We start from the raw sequence: 24678 nt of genomic DNA, 5'->3' as shown, positions 1-24678 counted from the left end.
TATGAATCATTTGACACATGCGAGCCATGCCTCATGGGAAAAATGACCAAGACTCCGTTCTCCGAAACAATGGAGCGAGCAACCAACTTATTGGAAATCATACATACTCATCTGTGTGGTCCAATGAGCGCTGAGGCTCGCGGAGGATATCGTTATGTTCGCACTCTCACTGATGACTTGAATAGATATGGGTATGTCTACTTGATGAAACACAAGTCTGAGACCTTTGAAAAGTTCAAGGAATTTTAGAATGAGGTAGAGAATCAACGTGACCGAAAAATAAAGTTCTTACGATCAGATCATGGAGGAGAATATTTAAGTCACGAATTTGGTACGCACTTAAGGAAATGTGGAATCGTTTCACAACTCACGCCGCCTGGAACACCTCAGCGTAACACTGTGTCCGAACGTCGTAATCGCACTTTATTGGATATCGTGCGATCTATGATGTCTCTTACCGATTTACCGCTATCTTTTTGGGGATACGCTCTAGAGACAGCTACATTCACTTTAAATAGGGCACCGTCTAAATCTGTTGAGACGACACCGTATGAATTATGGTTTGGGAAGAAACCTAAGCTGTCGTTTCAGAAAGTTTGGGGATGCGATGTTTATGTCAAGAAACTTCAACCTAAAAAGCTCGAACCCAAGTCGGAAAAATGCGTCTTCATAGGATACCCTAAGGAAACCATTGGGTATACCTTCTACCTTAGATCCGAAGGCAAGATCTTTTTTGCCAAGAACAGGTCCTTTCTGGAGAAAGAGTTTCTCTCAAGAGAAGTAAGTGGGAGGAAAGTGGAACTTTATGAAGTACTACCTCTTGAACTGGATAGTAGTGCAGCTCAGGAAGATGTTCCTGTGGTGCCTACACCGACTGGAGAGGAAATTAATGATGATTATCAAGGTACTTCGGATCAAGTGGCTACTGAACTTCGTATGTCCACAAGGACACGTTCCACACCAGAGTGGTATGGCAACCCTGTCCTGGAGATCATGTTGTTAGACAATGGTGAACCGTCGAACTATGAAGAAGCGATGGCGGGCCCAGATTCCAACAAATGGCTTGAAGCCATGCAATCCGAGATAGAATCCATGTATGAAAACAAAGTATGGACTTTGACAGACTTGCCCAATAATCGGCGAGCGATAGAAAACAAATGGATCTTTAAGAAGAAGACGGACGCGGATGGTAATGTTACCATCTATAAAGCTCCACTTGTCGCTAAGGGTTGTCGGCAAGTTCAAGGGGTTGACTATGATGAGACTTTCTCTCCCGTAGCGAAGCTGAAGTCCGTCCGAATCATGTTAGCAATTGCCGCATACTATGGTTATGATATATAGCAGATGGACGTCAAAACGGCATTCCTTAACGGTTATCTTAAGGAAGAACTATATATGATGCAGCCGGAAGGTTTTGTCGATCCTAAGAATGCTAACAAGGTATGCAAGCTCCAGCGATCCATTTATGGGCCGGTGCAAGCATCTCGGAGTTGGAACATTCGCTTTGATGAGATGATCAAAGCGTTTGGGATTATGCAGACTTATGGAGAAGCCTGCGTTTACAAGAAAGTGAGTGGGAGCTCTGTAGCATTTCTCATATTATATGTAGATGACATACTTTTGATGGGAAATGATATAGAACTTTTGGACAGCATTAAGGCCTACTTGAATAAGTGTTCTTCAATGAAGGACCTTGGAGAAGCTGCTTACATACTAGGCATCAAGATCTATAGGGATAGATCAAGACGCCTCATAGGTCTTTCACAAAGCACATACATTGATAAGATATTGAAGAAGTTCAATATGGATCAGTCCAAGAAAGGGTTCTTGCATGTATTGCAAGGTGTGAGATTGAGCTCGGCTCAATGCCCGACCACGGCAGAAGATAAAGAAGAGATGAGTGTCATCCCCTATGCCTCAGCCATAGGATCTATTATGTATGCCATGTTGTGTACCAGACCTGATGTAAACCTTGTCGTAAGTTTGGTAGGAAGGTATCAAAGTAATCCCGGCAAGGAACACTGGACAGCGGTCAAGAATATCCTGAAGTACCTGAAAAGGACAAAGGACATGTTTCTCGTCTATGGAGGTGACGAAGAGCTCATCGTAAAGGGTTACGTCAATGCTAGCTTCGACACAGATTTGGATGACTCGAAGTCACAAACCGGATACGTGTATATTCTGAATGGTGGGGCAGTAAGCTGGTGCAGTTGTAAGCAAAGCGTCGTGGCGGGATCTACATGTGAAGCGGAGTACATGGCAGCCTCGGAGGCAGCGCATGAAGCAATCTGGGTGAAGGAGTTCATCACCGACCAAGGAGTCATACCCAATGCGGCGGGGCCGATCAAACTATTCTGTGACAACACTGGAGCTATTGCACTTGCCAAGGAGCCCAGGTTTCACAAGAACACCAGGCTCATCAAGCGTCGCTTCAACTCCATTCGTGAAAATGTTCAAGATGGAGACATAGATATTTGTAAAGTACACACAGACCGGAATGTGGAAGATCTGTTGACTAAACCTCTCCCTAGGGGAAAACATGATCAACACCAGAATTCCATGGGTGTTCAATTCATCACAATGTAACTAGATTATTGAACTCTAGTGCAAGTGGGAGACTGTTGGAAATATGCCCTAGAGGCAATAATAAAATGGTTATTATTATATTTCTTTGTTCATGATAATTGTCTGTTATTCATGCTATAATTGTATTATCCGGAAATCATAATACACGTGTGAATACATAGACCACAACATGTCCCTAGTGAGCCTCTAGTTGACTAGCTCGTTGATCAACAGATAGTCATGGTTTCCTGACTATGGACATTGGATGTCATTGATAATGGGATCACATCATTAGGAGAATGACGTGATGGACAAGACCCAATCCTAAGCATAGCTCAAAGATCGTGTAGTTCGTTTTGCTAGAGCTTTTCCAATGTCAAGTATCTCTTCCTTAGACCATGAGATCGTGTAACTCCCGGATACTGTAGGAGTGCTTTGGGTGTACCAAACGTCACAACGTAACTGGGTGACTATAAAGGTGCACTACAGGTATCTCCGAAAGTGTCTGTTGGGTTGACACGGATCGAGACTGGGATTTGTCACTCCGTGTTACGGAGAGGTATCACTTGGCCCACTCGGTAGTGCATCATCATAATGAGCTCAAAGTGACCAAGTGTCTGGTCACGGGATCATGCATTACGGTACGAGTAAAGTGACTTGCCGGTAACGAGACTGAACGAGGTATTGGGATACCAACGATCGAGTCTCGGGCAAGTAACATACCGTCTGACAAAGGGAATAGTATACGGGGTTGCTTGAACCCTCGACATCGTGGTTCATCCGATGAGATCATCGAGGAGCATGTGGGAGCCAACATGGGTATCCAGATCCTATTGTTGGTTATTGACCGGAGAGGCGTCTCGGTCATGTCTGCATGTCTCCCGAACCCGTAGGGTCTACACACTTAAGGTTCGGTGATGCTAGGGTTGTAGAGATATGAGTTTGCAGTAAACCAAAAGTTGTTCGGAGTCCCGGATGAGATCTCGGACGTCATGAGGAGTTCCGGAATGGTCCGGAGGTAAAGAATTATATATAGGAAGTCGAGTTTCGGCCATCGGGAAAGTTTCGGGGGTCACCGGTATTGTACCGGGACCACCGGAAGGGTCCCGGGGGTCCACCCGGTGGGGCCACCTATCCTACAGGGCCCCATGGGATAAAGTGGGAGGAGAACCAGCCCCTGGGCCCCCCTGCGCCTAGGGTTGGAAACCCTAGGGGTGGGGGCGCCTCCACTTGCCTTGGGGGGCAAGGCACCCCCTTGGCCGCCGCCCCCCTAGGAGATCCCATCTCCTAGGGCCGGCTGTTGGGGAACGTTGCATAAAATAAAAAATTTCCTACGCTCACCAAGATCAATCTATGAGTTCATCTAGCAACGAGAGAGAGGAGTGCATCTACATACCCTTGTAGATCGCGTGCGGAAGCGTTCAAGAGAACGGGGTTGAGGGAGTCGTTCTCGTCGTGATCCAAATCACCGGAGATCCTTGCGCCGAATGGACGGCACCTCCGCGTTCAACACACGTACGGTCAGTGTGACATCTCCTCCTTCTTGATCCAGCAAGGGGGGAAGGAGAGGTTGATGAAGATCCAGCAACATAATGGCGTGGTGGTGGATGCAGCAGGGTTCCCGCAGAGCTTCGCCGAGCTTTTGCGAGAGGAGGAGGTGTAGCAGGGAGGGGAGGGAGGCGCCAGGGTGTTGGGTGAGGCTGCCCTCCCACTCCCCTCTTTATATAGAGACCCCAGGGGTGGCGCCGGCCCTAGAGATGGGATCTCTAGGGGGGCGGCGGCCAAGGGGGTGGAGTGCCCCCCAAGGCAAGTGGAGGCGCCCCCTCCCCTAGGGTTCCCAACCCTAGGCACAGAGGGGGGCCCAGGGGGGGCGCACCAGCCCACTAGGGTCTGGTTCCCCTCCCACTTCAGCCCATGGGGCCCTCTGGGATAGGTGGACCCACCCGGTGGACCCCCGGGACCCTTCCGGTGGTCCCGGTATAATACTGGTGGACCCCGAAACTTTCCCGATGGCCGAAACTCGACTTCCCATATATAATTCTTTACCTCCGGACCATTCCAGAACTCCTCGTGACGTCCGGGATCTCATCCGGGACTCCGAACAACTTTCGGTTTGCTGCATACTCATATTCATACAACCCTAGCGTCACCTAACCTTAAGTGTGTAGACCCTACGGGTTCGGGAGACATGCAGACATGACCGAGACGGTTCTCCAGTCAATAACCAATAGCGGGATCTGGATACCCATGTTGGCTCCCACATGCTCCTCGATGATCTCATCGGATGAACCACGATGTCGAGGATTTAAGCAACCCCGTATACAATTCCCTTCGTCAATCGGTACGTTACTTGCCCGAGATTCGATCGTCGGTATCCCAATACCTCGTTCAATCTCGTTACCGTCAAGTCACTTTACTCGTACCGTAATGCATGATCCCGTGACCAGACCCTTGGTCACTTTGAGCTCATTATGATGATGCATTACCGAGTGGGCCCAGAGATACCTCTCCGTCATACGGAGTGACAAATCCCAGTCTCGATCCGTGTCAACCCAACAAACACTTTCGGAGATACCTGTAGTGCACCTTTATAGTCATCCAGTTACGTTGTGACATTTGGTACACCCAAAGCACTCCTACGGTATCTGGGAGTTACACGATCTCATGGTCTAAGGAAAAGATACTTGACATTGGAAAAGCTCTAGCAAACAAACTACACGATCTTTGTGCTATGCTTAGGATTGGGTCTTGTCCATCACATAATTCTCCTAATGATGTGATCCCGTTATCAATGACATCCAATGTCCATAGTCAGGAAACCATGACTCTCTGTTGATTAACGAGGTAGTCAACTAGAGGCTCACTAGGGACATGTTGTCGTCTAAGTATTCACACGTGTATTATGATTTCCGGATAATACAATTATAGCATGAATAAAAGACAATTATCATGAACAAGGAAATATAATAATAATCGTTTTATTATTGCCTCTAGGGCATATTTCCAACAGTCTCCCACTTGCACTAGAGTCAATAATCTAGTTACATTGTGATGAATCGAACACCCATAGAGTTCTGGTGTTGATCATGTTTTGCTCGCGGAAGAGGTTTAGTCAACGGATCGCGATATTCAGATCCGTATGTACTTTGCAAATATCTATGTCTCCATCTTCAACATTTTCACGGATGGAGTTGAAACGACGCTTGATGTGCCTGGTCTTCTTGTGAAAACTAGGCTCCTTGGCAAGGGCAATAGCTCCAGTGTTGTCACAGAAGAGAGTGATTGGCCCCGATGCATTGGGTATGACTCCTAGGTCGGTGATGAACTCCTTCATCCATATTGCTTCATGCGCTGCCTCCGAGGCTGCCATGTACTCCGCTTCACATATAGATCCCGCCACAACGCTCTGCTTGCAACTGCACCATCTTACTGCTCCACGATTCAACATATACACGTATCCGGTTTGAGACTTAGAGTCATGGAGATCTGTGTCGAAGCTAGCATCGACGTAACCCTTTACGACAAGCTCTTCGTCACCTTCATAAACGAGAAACATGTCCTTTGTCCTTTTCAGGTACTTTAGGATATTCTTGACCGCTGTCCAGTGTTCCTTGCCGGGATTACTTTGGTACCTTCCTACCAAACTTACGACAAGGTTTACATCAGTTCTGGTACACAGCATGGCATACATAATAGATCCTATGGCCGAGGTATAGGGGATGGCACTCATCTCTTCTTTATCTTTTGCCGTGGTCGGGCATTGAGCCGAGCTCAATCTCACACCTTGCAATACGGGCAAGAACCCTTTCTTGGACTGATCCATTTTGAACTTCTTCAAAATCTCATCAAGGTATGTGCTTTGTGAAAGACCTATGAGGCGTCTCGATCTATCCCTATAGATCTTGATGCCTAATATATAAGCAGCTTCTCCAAGGTCCTTCATTGAAAAACACTTATTCAAGTAGGCCTTAATGCTGTCCAAAAGTTCTATATCATTTCCCATCAAAAGTATGCCATCTACATATATAGTATGAGAAATGCTACAGAGCTCCCACTCACTTTCTTGTAAATGCAGGCTTCTCCATAAGTCTGCATAAACCCAAACGCTTTGATCATCTCATCAAAGCGAATGTTCCAACTCCGAGATGCTTGCACCAGCCCATAAATGGATCACTGGAGCTTGCACACCTTGTTAGCATTCTTAGGATCGACAAAACCTTCTGGCTGCATCATATACAGCTCTTCCTTAAGATAGCCGTTAAGGAATGCCGTTTTGACGTCCATCTGCCATATCTCATAATCATAGTATGCGGCAATTGCTAACATGATTCGGGCGGACTTCAGCTTCGCTACAGGAGAGAAAGTCTCATCGTAGTCAACCCCTTGAACTTGCCGATAACCCTTAGCGACAAGTCGAGCTTTATAGATGGTAACATTACCATCCACGTCCGTCTTCTTTATAAAGATCCATTTGTTTTCTATCGCTCGCCGATCATCGGGCAAGTCTGTCAAAGTCCATACTTTGTTTTCATACATGGATTCTATCTCGGATTGCATGGCTTCAAGCCATTTGTTGGAATCTGGGCCCGCCATCGCTTCTTCATAGTTCGATGGTTCACCGTTGTCTAACAACATGATTTCCAGGACAGGGTTGCCATGCCACTCTGGTGTGGAACGTGTCCTTGTGGACCTACGAAGTTCAGTAGCAACTTGATCCAGAGTACCTTGATCATCATCATTAATTTCCTCTCCAGTCGGTGTAGGCACCACAGGAACATTTTCTTGAGCTGCACTACTTTCCGGTTCAAGAGGTAGTACTTCATTGAGTTCTACTTTCCTCCCACTTACTCCTTTCGAGAGAAACTCTTTTTCCAGAAAGGATCCGTTCTTGGCAACAAAGATCTTGCCTTCGGATCTAAGGTAGAAGGTATAGCCAATGATTTCTGTAGGGTATCCTATGAAGACGCATTTTTACGACTTGTGTTCGAGCTTTTCAGGTTGAAGTTTCTTGACATAAGCATCGCATCCCCAAACTTTTAGAAACGACAGCTTAGGTTTCTTTCCAAACCATAATTCATACGGTGTCGTCTCAACGGATTTAGACGGAGCCCTATTTAAAGTGAATGTAGCTGTCTCTAGAGCGTATCCCCAAAATAATAGCGGTAAATCGGTAAGAGACATCATAGATCGCACCATATCCAATAGAGTGCGATTACGACGTTCGGACACACTATTACGCTGAGGTGTTCCAGGCGGCGTGAGTTGTGAAATGATTCCACATTTTCTTAAGTGCGTACCAAATTCGTGACTTAAATATTCTCCTCCACGATCTGATCGTAAGAACTTTATTTTTTCGATCATGTTGATTCTCTACTTCATTCTGAAATTCCTTGAACTTTTCAAAGGTCTCAGACTTGTGTTTCATCAAGTAGACATACCCATATCTACTTAAGTCATCAGTGAGAGTGAGAACATAACGATATCCTCCGCGAGCCTCAACGCTCATTAGACCACACACATCAGTATGTATGATTTCCAATAAGTTGGTTGCTCGCTCCATTGTTCCGGAGAACGAGTCTTGGTCATTTTGCCCATGAGGCATGGTTCGCATGTGTCAAATGATTCATAATCGAGGGACTCTAAAAGTCCATCAGCATGGAGCTTCTTCATGCTCTTGACACCAACGTGACTAAGGCGGCAGTGCCACAAGTATGTGGGACTATCGTTATCAACTTTACATCTTCTGGTATTCACACTATGAATATGTGTAACACTACGTTCGAGATTCATTAAGAATAAACCATTGACCATTGGGGCATGACCATAAAACATATCTCTCATATAAGTAGAACAACCATTATTCTCGGATTTAAATGAGTAGCCATCTCGCATTAAACGAGATCCAGATACAATGTTCATGCTCAAACTTGGCACTAAATAACAATTATTGAGGTTTAAAACTAATCCCGTAGGTAAATGTAGAGGTAGCGTGCCGACAGCGATCACATCGACCTTGGAACCATTCCCGACGCGCATCGTCGCCTCGTCCTTCGCCAGTCTCCGCTTATTCCGCAGCTCCTGCTGTGAGTTACAAATGTGAGCAACGGCACCGGTATCAAATACCCAGGAGTTACTATGAGTACTGGTAAGGTACACATCAATTACATGTATATCAAATATACCTTTAGTGTTGCCGGCCTTCTTGTCCGCTAAGTATTTGGGGCAGTTCCGCTTCCAGTGACCCTTCCCTTTGCAATAAAAGCACTCAGTCTTAGGCTTGGGTCCATTCTTTGACTTCTTCCCGGCAACTGGCTTACCGGGCGCGGCAACATCTTTGCCGTCCTTCTTGAAGTTCTTCTTACCCTTGCCCTTCTTGAACTTGGTGGTTTTATTGACCATCAACACTTGATGTTCTATCTTGATTTCTACCTCTGCTGACTTTAGCATTGAAAATACTTCAGGAATAGTTTTCACCATCCCCTGCATATTGTAGTTCATCACAAAGCTCTTGTAGCTCAGTGGGAGCGACTGAAGGATTCTGTCAACGACCACCTCGTCTGGGAGGTTAATGTCCAGCTGGGACAGGCGGTTGTGCAACCCAGACATTTTGAGTTTGTGCACACTGACAGAACTGTTTTCCTCCATCTTACAATTATAGAACTTGTCGGAGACCTCATATCTCTCGACCCATTCATGAGCTTGGAAAACCATTTTCAGCTCCTCGAACATCTCATATGCTCCGTGTTGCTCAAAACGCTTTTGGAGCCCCGGTTCTAAGCTGTAAAGCATGCCGCACTGAACGTGGGAGTAATCATCACCATGTGACTGCCAAGCATTCATAACGTCTTGGTTCTCTGGGATGGGTGCTTCACCTAGCGGTCCTTCTAGGACATATGCCTTCTTGGCAGCTATGAGGATGATCCTCAGGTTCCGGACCCAGTCCGTATAGTTGCTGCCATCATCTTTCAGCTTGGTTTTCTCTAGGAACGCGTTGAAGTTCATGTTGACATGAGCGTTGGCCATTTGATCTACAAGACATATTTTGCAAAGATTTTAGACTAAGTTCATGATAATTAAGTTCATCTAATCAAATTATTTAATGAACTCCCACTCAGATTTGACATCCCTCTAGTCATCTAAGTGTTACATGATCCGAGTCGACTAGGCCGTGTCCGATCATCACGTGAGACGGACTAGTCATCATCGGTGAACATCTCCATGTTGACCGTATCTTCCATACGACTCATGTTCGACCTTTCGGTCTCTGTGTTCCTAGGCCATGTCTGTACATGATAGGCTCGTCAAGTTAACCCTAAGTGTTTTTGCATGTGTAAAATTTTCTTACACCCGTTGTATGTGAACGTAAGAATCTATCACACCCGATCATCACGTGGTGCTTCGAAACGACGAACTTTAGCAACGGCGCACAGTTAGGGGGAACACTTTCTTGAAATTATTATAAGGGATCATCTTATTTACTACCTCGTTCTAAGTAAACAAGATGCATAAACATAATAAACATCACATGCACTTATATAGTAGTGACATGATATGGCCAATATCATATGGCTCCTTTGATCTCCATCTTCGGGGCTCCATGATCATCTTTGTCACCGGCAAGACACCATGATCTCCATCATCATGATCTCCATCATCGTGTCTCCATGAAGTTGCTCGCCAACTATTACTTCTACTACTATGGCTAACGGTTTAGCAATAAAGTAAAGTAATTACATGGCGTTAAATCATTGACACGCAGGTCATACAATAATTAAGACAACTCCTATGGCTCCTGCCGGTTGTCATACTCATCGACATGCAAGTCGTGATTCCTATTACAAGAACATGATCTCATACATCACAATATATCATTCATCATTCATCACAACTTTTGGCCATATCACATCACATAGCAATTGCTGCAAAAACAAGTTAGACGTCCTCTAATTGTTGTTGCATCTTTTACAAGGCTGCAATTGGGTTCTAGCAAGAGCGTTTTCTTACCTGCGAATAACCACAACGTGATTTTGTCAACTTCTATTTACCCTTCATAAGTACCCTTTTCATCGAATCCGCTCCAACTAAACTGGGAAAGACAGACACCCGCTAGCCACCTTATGCAACTAGTGCATGTCAGTCGGCGGAACCTGTCTCACGTAAGCATACGTGTAAGGTCGGTCCGGGCCGCTTCATCCCACAATACCGCTGAAGCAAAATAAGACTAGTAGTGGCAAGCAAGCTGACAAGATCTACACAAAACATATTTGTGTCTACTCGTGCAATAGAGAACTACGCATAGACCTAGCTCTGATACCACTGTTGGGGAACGTTGCATAAAATAAAATATTTCCTATGTTCACCAAGATCAATCTATGAGTTCATCTAGCAATAGAGAGAGGAGTGCATCTACATACCCTTGTAGATCGCATGCGGAAGCGTTCAAGAGAACGGGGTTGAGGGAGTCGTTCTCGTCGTGATCCAAATCACCGGAGATCCTAGCGCCGAACGGACGGCACCTCCACGTTCAACACACGTACAGTCAGCGTGACGTCTCCTCCTTCTTGATCCAGCAAGGGGGGAAGGAGAGGTTGATGAAGATCCAACAGCACGACGGCGTGGTGGTGGATGCAGCAGGGTTCCGGCAGAGCTTCGCCGAGCTTTTGCGAGAGGAGGAGGTGTAGCAGGGAGGGGAGGGAGGCGCCAGGGTGTTGGGTGCGGCTGCCCTCCCACCCCCTCTTTATATAGGGACCCCAGGGGGCGCCGGTCCTAGAGATGGGATCTCTACGGCGGGCGGCGGCCAAGGGGGGTGGAGTGCCCCCCAAGGCAAGTGGAGGCGCCCCTCCCCTAGGGTTCCCAACCCTAGGCGCAGAGGGGGCCCGGGGGGGCGCACCAGCCCACTAGGGGCTGGTTACCCTCCCACTTCAGCCCATGGGGCCCTCCGGGATAGGTGGCCCCACCCGGTGGACCCCCGGGACCCTTCCGGTGGTCCCGGTACAATACCGGTGGACCCCAAAACTTTCCCGATGGCCGAAACTCGACTTCCCATATATAATTCTTTATCTCCGGACCATCCGGAACTCCTCGTGACGTCCGGGATCTCATCCGGGACTCCGAACAACTTTCAGTTTGCTGCATACTCATATTCATACAACCCTAGCGTCACCTAACCTTAAGTGTGTAGACCCTACGGGTTCGGGAGACATGCAGACATGACCGAGACGGTTCTCCGGTCAATAACCAACAGCGGGATCTGGATACCCATGTTGGCTCCCACATGCTCCTCGATGATCTCATCGGAGGAACCACGATGTCGAGGATTTAAGCAACCCCGTATACAATTCCCCTTGTCAATCGGTACGTTACTTGCCCGAGATTCGATCGTCGGTATCCCAATACCTCGTTCAATCTCGTTACCGGCAAGTCACTTTACTCGTACCGTAATGCATGATCCCGTGACCAGACACTTGGTCACTTTGAGCTCATTATGATGATGCATTACCGAGTGGGCCCAGAGATACCTCTCCGTCATATGGAGTGACAAATCCCAGTCTCAATCCGTGTCAACCCAACAGACACTTTCGGAGATACCTGTAGTGCACCTTTATAGTCACCCAGTTACGTTGTGACGTTTGGTACACCCAAAGCACTCCTACGGTATTCGGGAGTTACACGATCTCATGGTCTAAGGAAAAGATACTTGACATTGGAAAAGCTCTAGCAAACGAACTACACGATCTTTGTGCTATGCTTAGGATTGGGTCTTGTCCATCACATAATTCTCCTAATGATGTGATCCCATTATCAATGACATCCAATGTCCATAGTCAGGAAACCATGACTATCTGTTGATCAACGAGGTAGTCAACTAGAGGCTCACTAGGGACATGTTGTGGTCTAAGTATTCACACGTGTATTACGATTTCCGGATAATACAATTATAGCATGAATAAAAGACAATTATCATGAACAAGGAAAATTAATAATAATCATTTTATGATTGCCTCTAGGGCATATTTCCAACACCGGCGCCCCCCCTAGGGGCCCTATATAAAGAGGGGGGAGGGAGGGCAGCCGCACCCATGCACTTGGCGCCTCCCTTCCCCCTTGCTACACCTCTCCCTCTCGCAGACGCTTGGCGAAGCCCTTCTGGGATCCCTGCTGCATCCACCACCAAGCCGTCGTGCTGCTAGATCTTCATCAACCTCTCCTTCCCCCTTGCTGGATCAAGAAGGAGGAGACGTCTCCCTGACCGTACGTGTGTTGAATGCGGAGGTGCCGTTCGTTCAGCGCTAGGATCTCCGGTGATTTGGATCACGATGAGTACGACTCTCTCAACCCCGTTCCCTTGAACGCTTCCGCTCGATCTACAAGGTTATGTAGATGCACTCCTCTCTCTCGTTGCTAGATGAACTCATAGATTGATCTTGGTGAAACCGTAGCAAATTTTTTTATTTTCTGCAACATTCCCCAACAGGTGGAGGGTCGGGACAGCAAGAGGAGGAGGAGAAAATATCTATCACCGGTCCGTCCGTCCGTCCGACCATCCATTCCAGGATTGACCGCTGCCTGCTCCCTTCACTTCCACCGTCAGTCCAGTCGACCATTCACTCCCCCTCGCCTCTTGCGCGCGTGCACCCGCCTATCATCCATCGCGCCTCCTTTTCCCGTTGTTTCCTTCCTACATCACGTCCCCCTCCTTCCTGCTGCGAATGAAGGCGTCGAGTTTCCCGGCGAGCTCTGCTGGATGCGCGAGGTCGGCAGCAAGGTCTGCATGCATATGCTTCATTCACCGCAACTTCAACGCGCAAACCCAAATGGTCTGGCTGCGTCTATTTAGGGTAAACGGACAAATAACATTTGTCTGTTGCCGATTCATTTCCAGTTTAAATTTAAGCCTCGTTAGCGTTGAAATGGACAGCGCGCGGACAGACTTGTTCTTCTTTGGCCCGCCCATCAAGGATACAACAAGCCCACTTTTCCCCTCATTCCCAAAAACATCCCGTGCTCCCCTTCTCCTCCCTCCTCCATGGTCGGTGCGTCGAAGAAACCCACCGACTAGGCCACCACAACCACCAGCCTGGCGACGAAGAAGAGAAAGAAAGAGCGGCTGGATCTCACGCCGGCAGAGGTCGCGTAGCTCAACATTGAATTGACCAAGATGAGGGCCCGGTGGACCATTGCGGCAGAGAAGAAAGCTACTGCCAACTACGCTGCCGAGTCCGCAAACGCGCAGCACAACACTGCCATCGACCAGAACAAGGTCATCCTGCTAACCGGCTCGCGCGAGGGTGAGCTCCCATGATTAGGCGACTAGGGTTCCCCCTCCCCACCTCCCGCCGCTGCCGGCCCTTCCGCCGCCGCCGGCCACTGGCCCCGCGCCCCACCTCCACCCCCTTCCTCCCTCCCCTCTTCCCTGTCCGGACCCGCCTCGCGCCGCCTCCCCGGGAGGTGGCCGGGGCGGAGCTCGTGCCCCTCTTCCGCGGCCACCCTCCTCCCCCTCTTCCTCTCGCCGCCGGCGGCGGTCTCCCCCAGCGCTGGCCCGGGTGGCTCTGGCAGCGGCGGGCCTTCCCTTTCCTGCGCGCGCGTGCTCCCTTCCCGGGGAAGGGAGGCGGCGGCGGTGCTGCTCGGCGTGGCCGTGTTCCGACTGCCCTGCAGCGGCGGCCGGTGGCAGGCATGGTGTCGGCGCTGCTCCTTGGCGACGGGGCGACGTGGTGGTGCTGGGTGGCCTCGTCGCGTCCCCGGCCCAGATCTGGTCCCGGCAGGCCCCATCTGGGTCCTAGTGGGCCGGCTCCCCGGCATGGCCTCGTTGTCTGCGGCGCGGTGAGGAGGAGGAGCAGCTCGGATGTGGGGCGTTGGCGTCAACGGCGTGCCGGCAGCAGCCCGAAGGCGGGAGCTTTATAGGCCCACGAGGGCTTGGCCGGGCCTGTGCGACCACGGGCCTGGTGTGCTCCTGCTATTGCGTCCGGACGGCTACCGTCGCGGACGGTGGAGGTGGGGACCTCCCGCGTGCCGACGATGCTGATGCCCTAGTCCCGGCTCTGATTCTTCGCCACGCTGTCCTCACTCCACGGTGCCGTGGTGAGACGGCGTGGGGGCCTCATGTCCGCGTTGGCGCTGGATAGTGGTTGCTCTGGTGGCTGGATCCGGAGCTCCCGAGGTGCGGGTTGGGATCGGGGGAAACCCCTGTCGGCATGTCCAACACCGGCGCGGTGATGCCTGTGGGCGCCACCTGACCTTCCGGGAGGGCGTCGGGGGCTACCCTTCCTCTCGCCTCGTCGTGTACCGGGGAAACCCTTGGCAGCAGCGCCGTCATCATCGCGATCCTTCTTGGAGGTGTTGATAGGTGCCGGAGCTCCGGAGTCTTGGAGCCTAGTGTAAGATCCTGGTGGGCGCAGTGGTCGCGAGGCTTCTTCGTTTTTATTGATCTGCCGTTGTCGGCATTTGTTTCTTTGTTCTTTCTCTGTCTTTTCTTTTGGGCGTGATTGTGCTGGTTCCGCCCCAGCACCTATCCTTATATGGTTCGGTTGGTTGCTTTGTATACAAAGCAGGGGGAACCCTTTTTCGGCAAACGAGGTCATCCTCGCCAAGACCACGCACGAAGAAGACGCATGACCTAGTCATGCTTTGTGCTGACCCGGGCCGGCCATTCTCTCTGCCACCGTCATGGGCGCGCAAGCAGATGCTCATCGGCTGTTCACCCTCCGCATGCAGCACCGGCCTTCGAGCTCCTCCATAATACTGGAGACGCCCCGTTTTCATGCGTCTCAACAACATGCTCGGACCCGGTTCTCCCGCGTCATCAGACAACAGCGTGATAGTGCCGACCAACCCCGCCAACCCGGTCGTCATTGACCTCAACGCCACGCCAGGGTACAACCCGGTCGTCATTGACCTCAACGCCATGCCAGGGTATAGTGGAGATGTCCAGTCGACTTGTGGGGTCTATTCCTACGGCCAACCTTCCCGACGCCCGCAACCTATTCGACGAAATGTCAATCCCGACACTGGCGACAGCCGACACTGACTACACCACGTTCATGGAGAACGTCATCTTCAAGGGTCGTGGCCAGGCCTTCTGAAGGAAATATGCCCTAGAGGCAATAATAAAGTTATTATTTATTTCCTCATATCATGATAAATGTTTATTATTCATGCTAGAATTGTATTAACCAGAAACATGATACATGTGTGAATACATAGACAAACATACAGTCACTAGTATGCCTCTACTAGACTAGCTCGTTAATCAAAGATGGTTATGTTTCCTAACCATAGACATGTGTTGTCATTTGATTAATGGGATCACATTATTAGGAGAATGATGTGATTGACAATGAGTTAGCCTAGCACTTGATCATTTAGTATATTGCTATTGATTTCTTCATGACTTATACGTGTTCCTGTAACAATGAGAATTATGCAACTCCCGTTTACCGGAGGAACACTTTGGGTACTACCAAACATCACAACATAACTTGGTGATTATAAAGGAGTACTACAGGTGTCTCCGAAGGTACATGTTGAGTTGGCGTATTTCGAGATTAGGTTTTGTCACTCCGATTGTCGGAGAGGTATCTCTGGGCCCTCTCGGTAATGCACATCATTATAAGCCTTGCAAGCAATGTGACCAAATGAGTTGATTACGGGATGATGCATTATGAAACGAGTAAAGAGACTTGCCGGTAACGAGATTGAACTAGGTATTGGATACCGACGATCAAATCTCGGGCAAGTAACATACCGATGACAAAGGGAACAACGTATGTTGTTATGCGGTTTGACCGATAAAGATCTTCGTAGAATATGTGGGAACCAATATGATCATCCAGGTTCCGCTATTGGTTATTGACCGAGAATAGTTCTAGGTCATGTCTACATAGTTCTCGAACCCGTAGGGTCCGCACGCTTAACGTTATGACGACAGTTTTATTATGTGTTTATAAGTTTTGATGTACCGAAGTTTGTTCGGAGTCCCGGATGTAATCACAGACGTAACGAGGAGTCTCGAAATGGTCGAGAAATAAAGATTGATATATTGGAAGCCTATATTTGGACATCGGAATCATTCCGGGTGAAATCGGCATTTTACCGGAGCACCGGGAGGTTACCGGAACCCCCCCCAGGGGGTTATTGGGCCTACATGGGCCTCGAGGGAGAAGAGGGAAGGAGGCAGGAGGGGGCCGCGCGCCCCTCCCTTTCCTAGTCCGAATAGGACAAGGGAAGGGGGCGGCGCCCCCCCTTTCCTTCCCCTCTTCCTCCTCTTTCCCCCTTCTCCTATTCCAACTAGGAAAGAAGGGAGTCCTACTCCCGGTGGGAGTAGGACTCCCCCCTTGGCGCGCCCTCCTTGGCCGGCCGCCTCCTCCCCCCTGGCTCCTTTATATACGGGGGCAGGGGGCACCCCATAGACACACAAGTTGATCTACGGATCGTTCCTTAGCCATGTGCGGTGCCCCCCTCCACCATATTCCACCTCGGTCGTATCGTCGCGAAGCTTAGACGAAGCCCTGCGCCGGTAGAACATCATCATCGTCACCACGCCGTCGTGCTGACGGAACTCATCCCCGAAGCTTTGCTGGATCGGAGCCCGGGGATCGTTATCGAGCTGAACGTGTGCTGAACTCGGAGGTGCCGTACGTTCGGTGCTTGGATCGGTCGGATCGTGAAGACGTACGACTACATCAACCGCGTTGTGCTAACGCTTCCGCTTACGGTCTACGAGGGTACGTGGACAACACTCTCCCCTCTCGTTGCTATGCCATCACCATGATCTTGCGTGTGCGTAGTAAATTTTTTAAAATTACTATGTTCCCCAACAGTGGCATCCGAGCCTAGGTTTTATGCGTTGATGTTATATGCACGAGTAGAACACAAGTGAGTTGTGGGCGATACAAGTCATACTGCTTACCAACATGTCATACTTTGGTTCAGCGGTATTGTAAGATGAAGCGGCCCGGACCGACATTACGCGTACGCTTACGCGAGACTGGTTTCACCGTTGCGAGCACTCGTGCTTAAAGGTGGCTGGCGGGTGTCTCTCTCACTTTAGCTGAATCGAGTGTGGCTACGCCCGGTCCTTGCGAAGGTTAAAACAACACCAACTTGACGAACTATCGTTGTGGTTTTTATGCGTAGGTAAGAACGGTTCTTGCTAAAGCCCGTAGCAGCCACGTAAAATTTGCAACAACAAAGTAGAGGACGTCTAACTTGTTTTTGCAGGGCATGTTGTGATGTGATAAGGTCAAGACGTGATGCTATATTTTATTGTATGAGATGATCATATTTTGTAACTGAAGTTATCGGCAACTGGCAGGAGCCATATGGTTGTCGCTTTATTGTATGAAATGCAAACGCCCTGTAATTGCTTTACTTTATCTCTAAGCGGTAGCGATAGTCGTAGAAGCAATAGATGGAGTAAGGACAACGATGCTACGATGAAGATCAAGGTGTCGCGCCGGTGACGATGGTGATCACGATGGTGCTTCGAAGATGGAGATCACAAGCACAAGATGATGATGGCCATATCATATCACTTATATTGATTGCATGTGATGTTTATCCTTTATGCATCTTATCTTGCTTTGATTGACGGTAGCATTTTAAGATGATCTCTCACTAATAATCAAGAAGTGTTCTCCCTGAGTATGCACCGTTGCGAAAGTTCTTCGTGCTGAGACACCACGTGATGATCGGGTGTGATAGGCTCTACGTTCAAATACAACGGGTGCAAAACAGTTGCACACGCGGAATACTCAGGTCATACTTGACGAGCCTAGCATATACAGATATGGCCTCGGAACATGGAGACCGAAAGGTCGAGCGTGAATCATATAGTAGATATGATCAACATAGTGATGTTCACCATTGAAACTACTCCATCTCACGTGATGATCGGACATGGTTTAGTTGATTTGGATCACGTGATCACTTAGATGACTAGAGAGATGTCTGTCTAAGTGGGAGTTCTTAAGTAATATGATTAATTGAACTTAAATTTATCATGAAACTTAGTACCTGATAGTATTTTGCTTGTCTATGTTTGTTTGTAGATAGATGGCTCGTGTTGTTGTTCCGTTAAATTTTAATGCGTTCCTTGAGAAAGCAAAGTTGAAAGATGATGGTAGAAATTACACGGACTGGGTCCGTAACCTGAGGATTATCCTCATTGCTGCACAGAAAAGTTACGTCCTGGAAGCACCGCTGGGTGCCAGGCCTGCTGCTGATGCAACTGACGACGTTAAGAACGTCTGGCAGAGCAAAGCTGATGACTACTCGATAGTTCAGTGTGCCATGCTTTACGGCTTAGAACCGGGTCTTCAACGACGTTTTAAACGTCATGGGGCATATGAGATGTTCCAGGAGTTGAAGTTAATATTTCAAGCAGATGCCCGGATTGAGATATATGAAGTCTCCAATAAGTTCTACAGCTGCAAGATGGAGGAGAATAGTTCTGTCAGTGAACACATACTCAAAATGTCTGGGTATAATAATCACTTGATTCAACTGGGAGTTAATCTTCCTGATGATAGTGTCATTGACAGAATTCTTCAATCACTGCCACCAAGCTACAAGAGCTTCGTGATGAACTATAATATGCAAGGGATGAACAAGACTATTCCCGAGCTCTTCGCAATGCTAAAATCCGCGGAGGTAAAAATCAAGAAGGAGCATCAAGTGTTGATGGTTAACAAAACCACCAGTTTCAAGAAAAAGGGCAAAGGGAAGAAGAAGGGGAACTTCAAAAAGAACAACAAGCAAGTTGCTGCTCAAGAGAAGAAACCCAAGTCTGGACCTAAGCCTGAAACTGAGTGCTTCTACTGCAAGCAGACTGGACACTGGAAGCGGAACTGCCCCAAGTATTTGGCGGATAAGAAGGATGGCAAAGTGAACAAAGGTATATGTGATATACATGTTATTGATGTGTACCTTACTAATGCTCGTAGTAGCACCTGGGTATTTGATACTGGTTCTGTTGCTAAGATTTGCAACTCGAAACAGGGACTACGGATTAAGCGAAGATTGGCTAAGGACGAGGTGACGATGCGTGTGGGAAATGGTTCCAAAGTCGATGTGATCGCAGTCGGCACGCTACCTCTACATCTATCATCGGGATTAGTTTTAGACCTAAATAATTGTTATTTGGTGCCAGCGTTAAGCATGAACATTATATCTGGATCTTGTTTGATACGAGACGGTTATTCGTTTAAATCAGAGAATAATGGTTGTTCTATTTATATGAGTAATATCTTTTATGGTCATGCACCCTTGAAGAGTGGTCTATTTTATTAAATCTCGATAGTAGTGATACACATATTCATAGTGTTGAAACCAAAAGATGCAGAGTTAATAATGATAGTGCAACTTATTTGTGGCACTGCCGTTTAGGTCATATCGGTGTAAAGCACATGAAGAAACTCCATACTGATGGGATTTTGGAATCACTTCATTATAAATCACTTGGTACTTGCGAACCGTGCCTCATGGGCAAGATGACGAAAACGCCGTTCGCCGGAACTATGGAGCGAGCAACTGACTTATTGGAAATCATACATACTGATGTTTGTAGTCCAATGAATGTTGAGGCTTGCGGCGGATATCGTTATTTTCTCACCTTCACAGATGATTTGAGCAGATATGGGTATATCTACTTGATGAAACACAAGTCTGAAACATTTGAAAAGTTCAAAGAATTTCAGAGTGAAGTAGAAAATCATCGTAACAGGAAAATAAAATTTCTACGATCTGATCGTGGAGGAGAATATTTGAGTTACGAGTTTGGTCTACACTTGAAACAACACGGAATAGTTTCGCAACTCACGCCACCTGGAACACCACAACGAAATGGTGTGTCCGAACATCATAATCGTACTTTACTAGATATGGTGCGATCTATGATGTCTCTTACTGATTTACCGCTATCGTTTTGGGGTTATGCTTTAGAGACGACCGCATTCACGTTAAATAGGGCACCATCAAAATCCGTTAAGACGACGCCTTATGAACTGAGGTTTGGCAAGAAACCAAAGTTGTCGTTTCTTAAAGTTTGGGGCTGCGATGCTTATGTGAAGAAACTTCAACCAGATAATCTCGAACCCAAATCGGAGAAATGTGTCTTCATAGGATACCCAAAAGAGACTATTGGGTACACCTTCTATCACAGATCTGAGGGCAAGATTTTCGTTGCTAAAATCGGATCCTTTCTAGAGAAGGAGTTTCTCTCGAAAGAAGTGAGTGGGAGGAAAGTAGAACTTGATGAGATAACTGTATCTACTCCCTTATTGGAAAGTAGTTCATCACAAGAACCGGTTCCTGTGACAACTACTCCAATTAGTGAGGAAGCTAATGATATTGATCATGAAACTTCAGATCAAGTTTCTACTGAACCTCGTAGGTCTACCAGAATAAGATCCGCACCAGAGTGGTACGGTAATCCAATTCTGGAAGTCATGTTGCTTGACCATGATGAACCTATGAACTATGAGGAAGCGATGATGAGCCCAGATTCCGCAAAATGGCTAGAGGCCATGAAATCTGAGATGGGATCCATGTATGAAAACAAAGTATGGACTTTGGTTGACTTGCCCGATGATCGGCAAGCCATTGAGAATAAATGGATTTTTGAGAAGAAGACTGAAGCTGATGGTAATATAACTATCTATAAAGCTCGACTTGTTGCGAAAGGTTTTCGACAAGTTCAAGGGGTTGACTATGATGAGACTTTCTCACCCATAGCGATGCTTAAGTCTGTCCGAATCATGTTAGCTATTGCTGCATTTCATAATTATGAAATTTGGCAAATGGATGTCAAAACCGCATTCTTGAATGGATTTCTGGAAGAAGAGTTGTATATGATGCAGCCAGAAGGTTTTGTAGATCCAAAAGGTGCTAACAAAGTGTGCAAGCTCAAGCGTTCCATTTATGGACTGGTGCAAGCATCTCGGAGTTGGAATAAACGCTTTGATAGTGTGATCAAAGCATATGGTTTTATACAGACTTTTGGAGAAGCCTATATTTACAAGAAAGTGAGTGGGAGCTCTGTAGCATTTCTGATATTATATGTAGATGACATATTATTAATTGGAAATGATATAGAATTTCTGGATAGCATAAAGGGATATTTGAATAAAAGTTTTTCAATGAAAGACCTCGGTGAAGCTGCTTACATATTAGGCATCAAGATCTATAGAGATAGATCAAGACGCTTAATAGGACTTTCACAAAGCACATACCTTGACAAAATTTTGAAAAGGTTCAAAATGGATCAGGCAAAGAAAGGTTTCTTGCCTGTGCTACAAGGTGTGAAGTTGAGTCAAACTCAATGCCCGACCACAGCAGAAGATAGAGAGAAAATGAAAGATGTTCCCTATGCTTCAGCCATAGGCTCTATCATGTATGCAATGCTGTGTACCAGACCTGACGTATGCTTAGCAATAAGCTTGGCAGGAAGGTACCAAAGTAATCCAGGAGTGGATCACTGGACAGCGGTCAAGAACATCCTGAAATACCTGAAAAGGACTAAGGATATGTTTCTCGTATATGGAGGTGACAAAGAGCTAGTCGTAAATAGTTACGTCGATACAAGCTTTGACACTGATCCGGACGATTCTAAATCGCAAACCGGATACGTGTTTTTATTAAACGGTGGAGCTGTAAGTTGGTGCAGTTCTAAATAAAGCGTCCTGGCGGGATCTACATGTGAAGCGGAGTACATAGCAGCTTCGGAAGCAGCAAATGAAGGAGTTTGGATGAAGGAGTTCATTTCCGATCTAGGTGTCATACCTAGTGCATCGGGACCAATGAAAATCTTCTGTGACAATACTAGTGCAATTGCCTTGGCAAAGGAATCCAGATTTCACAAGAGGACCAAGCACATCAAGAGACGCTTCAATTCCATTCGGGACCAAGTCCAAGTGGGAGACATAGAGATTTGCAAGATACATACGGATCTGAATGTTGCAGACCCGTTGACTAAGCCACTCTCACGAGCAAAACATGATCAGCACCAAGACTCCATGGGTGTTAGAATCATTACTATGTAATCTAGATTATTGACTCTAGTGCAAGTGGGAGACTGAAGGAAATATGCCCTAGAGGCAATAATAAAGTTATTATTTATTTCCTCATATCATGATAAATGTTTATTATTCATGCTAGAATTGTATTAACCGGAAACATGATACATGTGTGAATACATAGACAAACATATAGTCACTAGTATGCCTCTACTAGACTAGCTCGTTAATCAAAGATGGTTATGTTTCCTAACCATAGACATGTGTTGTCATTTGATTAATGGGATCACATCATTAGGAGAATGATGTGATTGACATGACCCATTCCGTTAGCCTAGCACTTGATCGTTTAGTATATTGCTATTGCTTTCTTCATGACTTATACATGTTCCTGTAACTATGAGAATTATGCAACTCCCGTTTACCGGAGGAACACTTTGGGTACTACCAAACGTCACAACGTAACTGGGTGATTATAAAGGAGTACTACAGGTGTCTCCGAAGGTACATGTTGAGTTGGCGTATTTCGAGATTAGGTTTTGTCACTCCGATTGTCGGAGAGGTATCTCTGGGCTCTCTTGGTAATGCACATCATTATAAGCCTTGCAAGCAATGTGACCAAATGAGTTGATTACGGAATGATGCATTACGGAACGAGTAAAGAGACTTGCCGGTAACGAGATTGAACTAGGTATTGGATACCGACGATCAAATCTCAGGAAAGTAACATACCGATGACAAAGGGAACAACGTATGTTGTTATGCGGTTTGACCGATAAAGATCTTCGTAGAATATGTAGGAACCAATATGAGCATCCAGGTTCCGCTATTGGTTATTGACTGAGAATAGTTCTAGGTCATGTCTACATAGTTCTCGAACCCGTAGGGTCCGCACGCTTAACGTTACGATGATAGTTTTATTCTGAGTTTATAAGTTTTGATGTACCGAAGTTTGTTCGGAGTCCCGGATGTAATCACGGACATAACGAGGAGTCTCGAAATGGTCGAGACATAAAGATTGATATATTGGAAGCCTATATTTGGACATCGGAATCATTCCGGGTGAAATCGGCATTTTACCGGAGCACCGGGAGGTTACCGGAACTCCCCCAGAGGGTTATTGGGCCTACATGGGCCTCGAGGGAGAAGAGGGAAGGAGGCAGGAGGGGGCCGCGCGCCCCTCCCCTTCCTAGTCCGAATAGGACAAGGGAAGGGGGGCGGCGCCCCCCCTTTCCTTCCCCCCTTCCTCCTCTTTCCCCCCTTCTCCTATTCCAACTAGGAAAGAAGGGAGTCCTACTCTCGGTGGGAGTAGGACTCCCCCCTTGGCGCGCCCTCCTTGGCCGGCCGCCTCCTCCCCCCTGGCTCCTTTATATACGGGGGCAGGGGGGCATCCCATAGACACACAAGTTGATCTACGGATCGTTCCTTAGCCGTGTGCGGTGCCCCCCTCCACCATATTCCACCTCGGTCATATCGTCGCGAAGCTTAGGCGAAGCCCTGCGCCGGTAGAACATCATCATCGTCACCACGCCGTCGTGCTGACGGAACTCATCCCCGAAGCTTTGCTGGATCGGAGCCCGGGGATCGTCATCGAGCTGAACGTGTGCTGAACTCGAAGGTGCCGTACGTTTGGTGCTTGGATCGGTCGGATCGTGAAGACGTACGACTACATCAACCGCGTTGTGCTAACGCTTCCGCTTACGGTCTACGAGGGTACATGGACAACACTCTCCCCTCTCGTTGCTATGCCATCACCATGATCTTGCGTGTGCGTAGGAAATTTTTTAAAATTACTACGTTCCCCAACACCCAAGGCGAAGGTTTCGATCCGGAGGAGACCCAAAGTCAAGACGGCCGCGGCCAAGATGGTTTCGACCACTGCGGTGCCCATGAAGAAGAAGATGCCGACGACCATGGCAACTCATGGCATGAAGATGAGGACATGTATTGCAAAGATGAGGAAGAAGAGGTCAACATTGTGGAGGAGTCATTGTTTTTCTATGAGCTCTCCCAAAGAGTGGAGGCACAAAGGAGGAAGCAAAGCATTCACACGGGATCATACAACAAAGAAGAGAACACTTTGATTTGCGAGAGTTGGATGGAG

The sequence above is a fragment of the Triticum dicoccoides genome, chromosome 6B (assembly GCF_002162155.2).
Source record: "Triticum dicoccoides isolate Atlit2015 ecotype Zavitan chromosome 6B, WEW_v2.0, whole genome shotgun sequence".
NCBI classification, from domain to species: domain Eukaryota; kingdom Viridiplantae; phylum Streptophyta; class Magnoliopsida; order Poales; family Poaceae; genus Triticum; species Triticum dicoccoides.
This window is presented reverse-complemented; position numbering follows the sequence as displayed.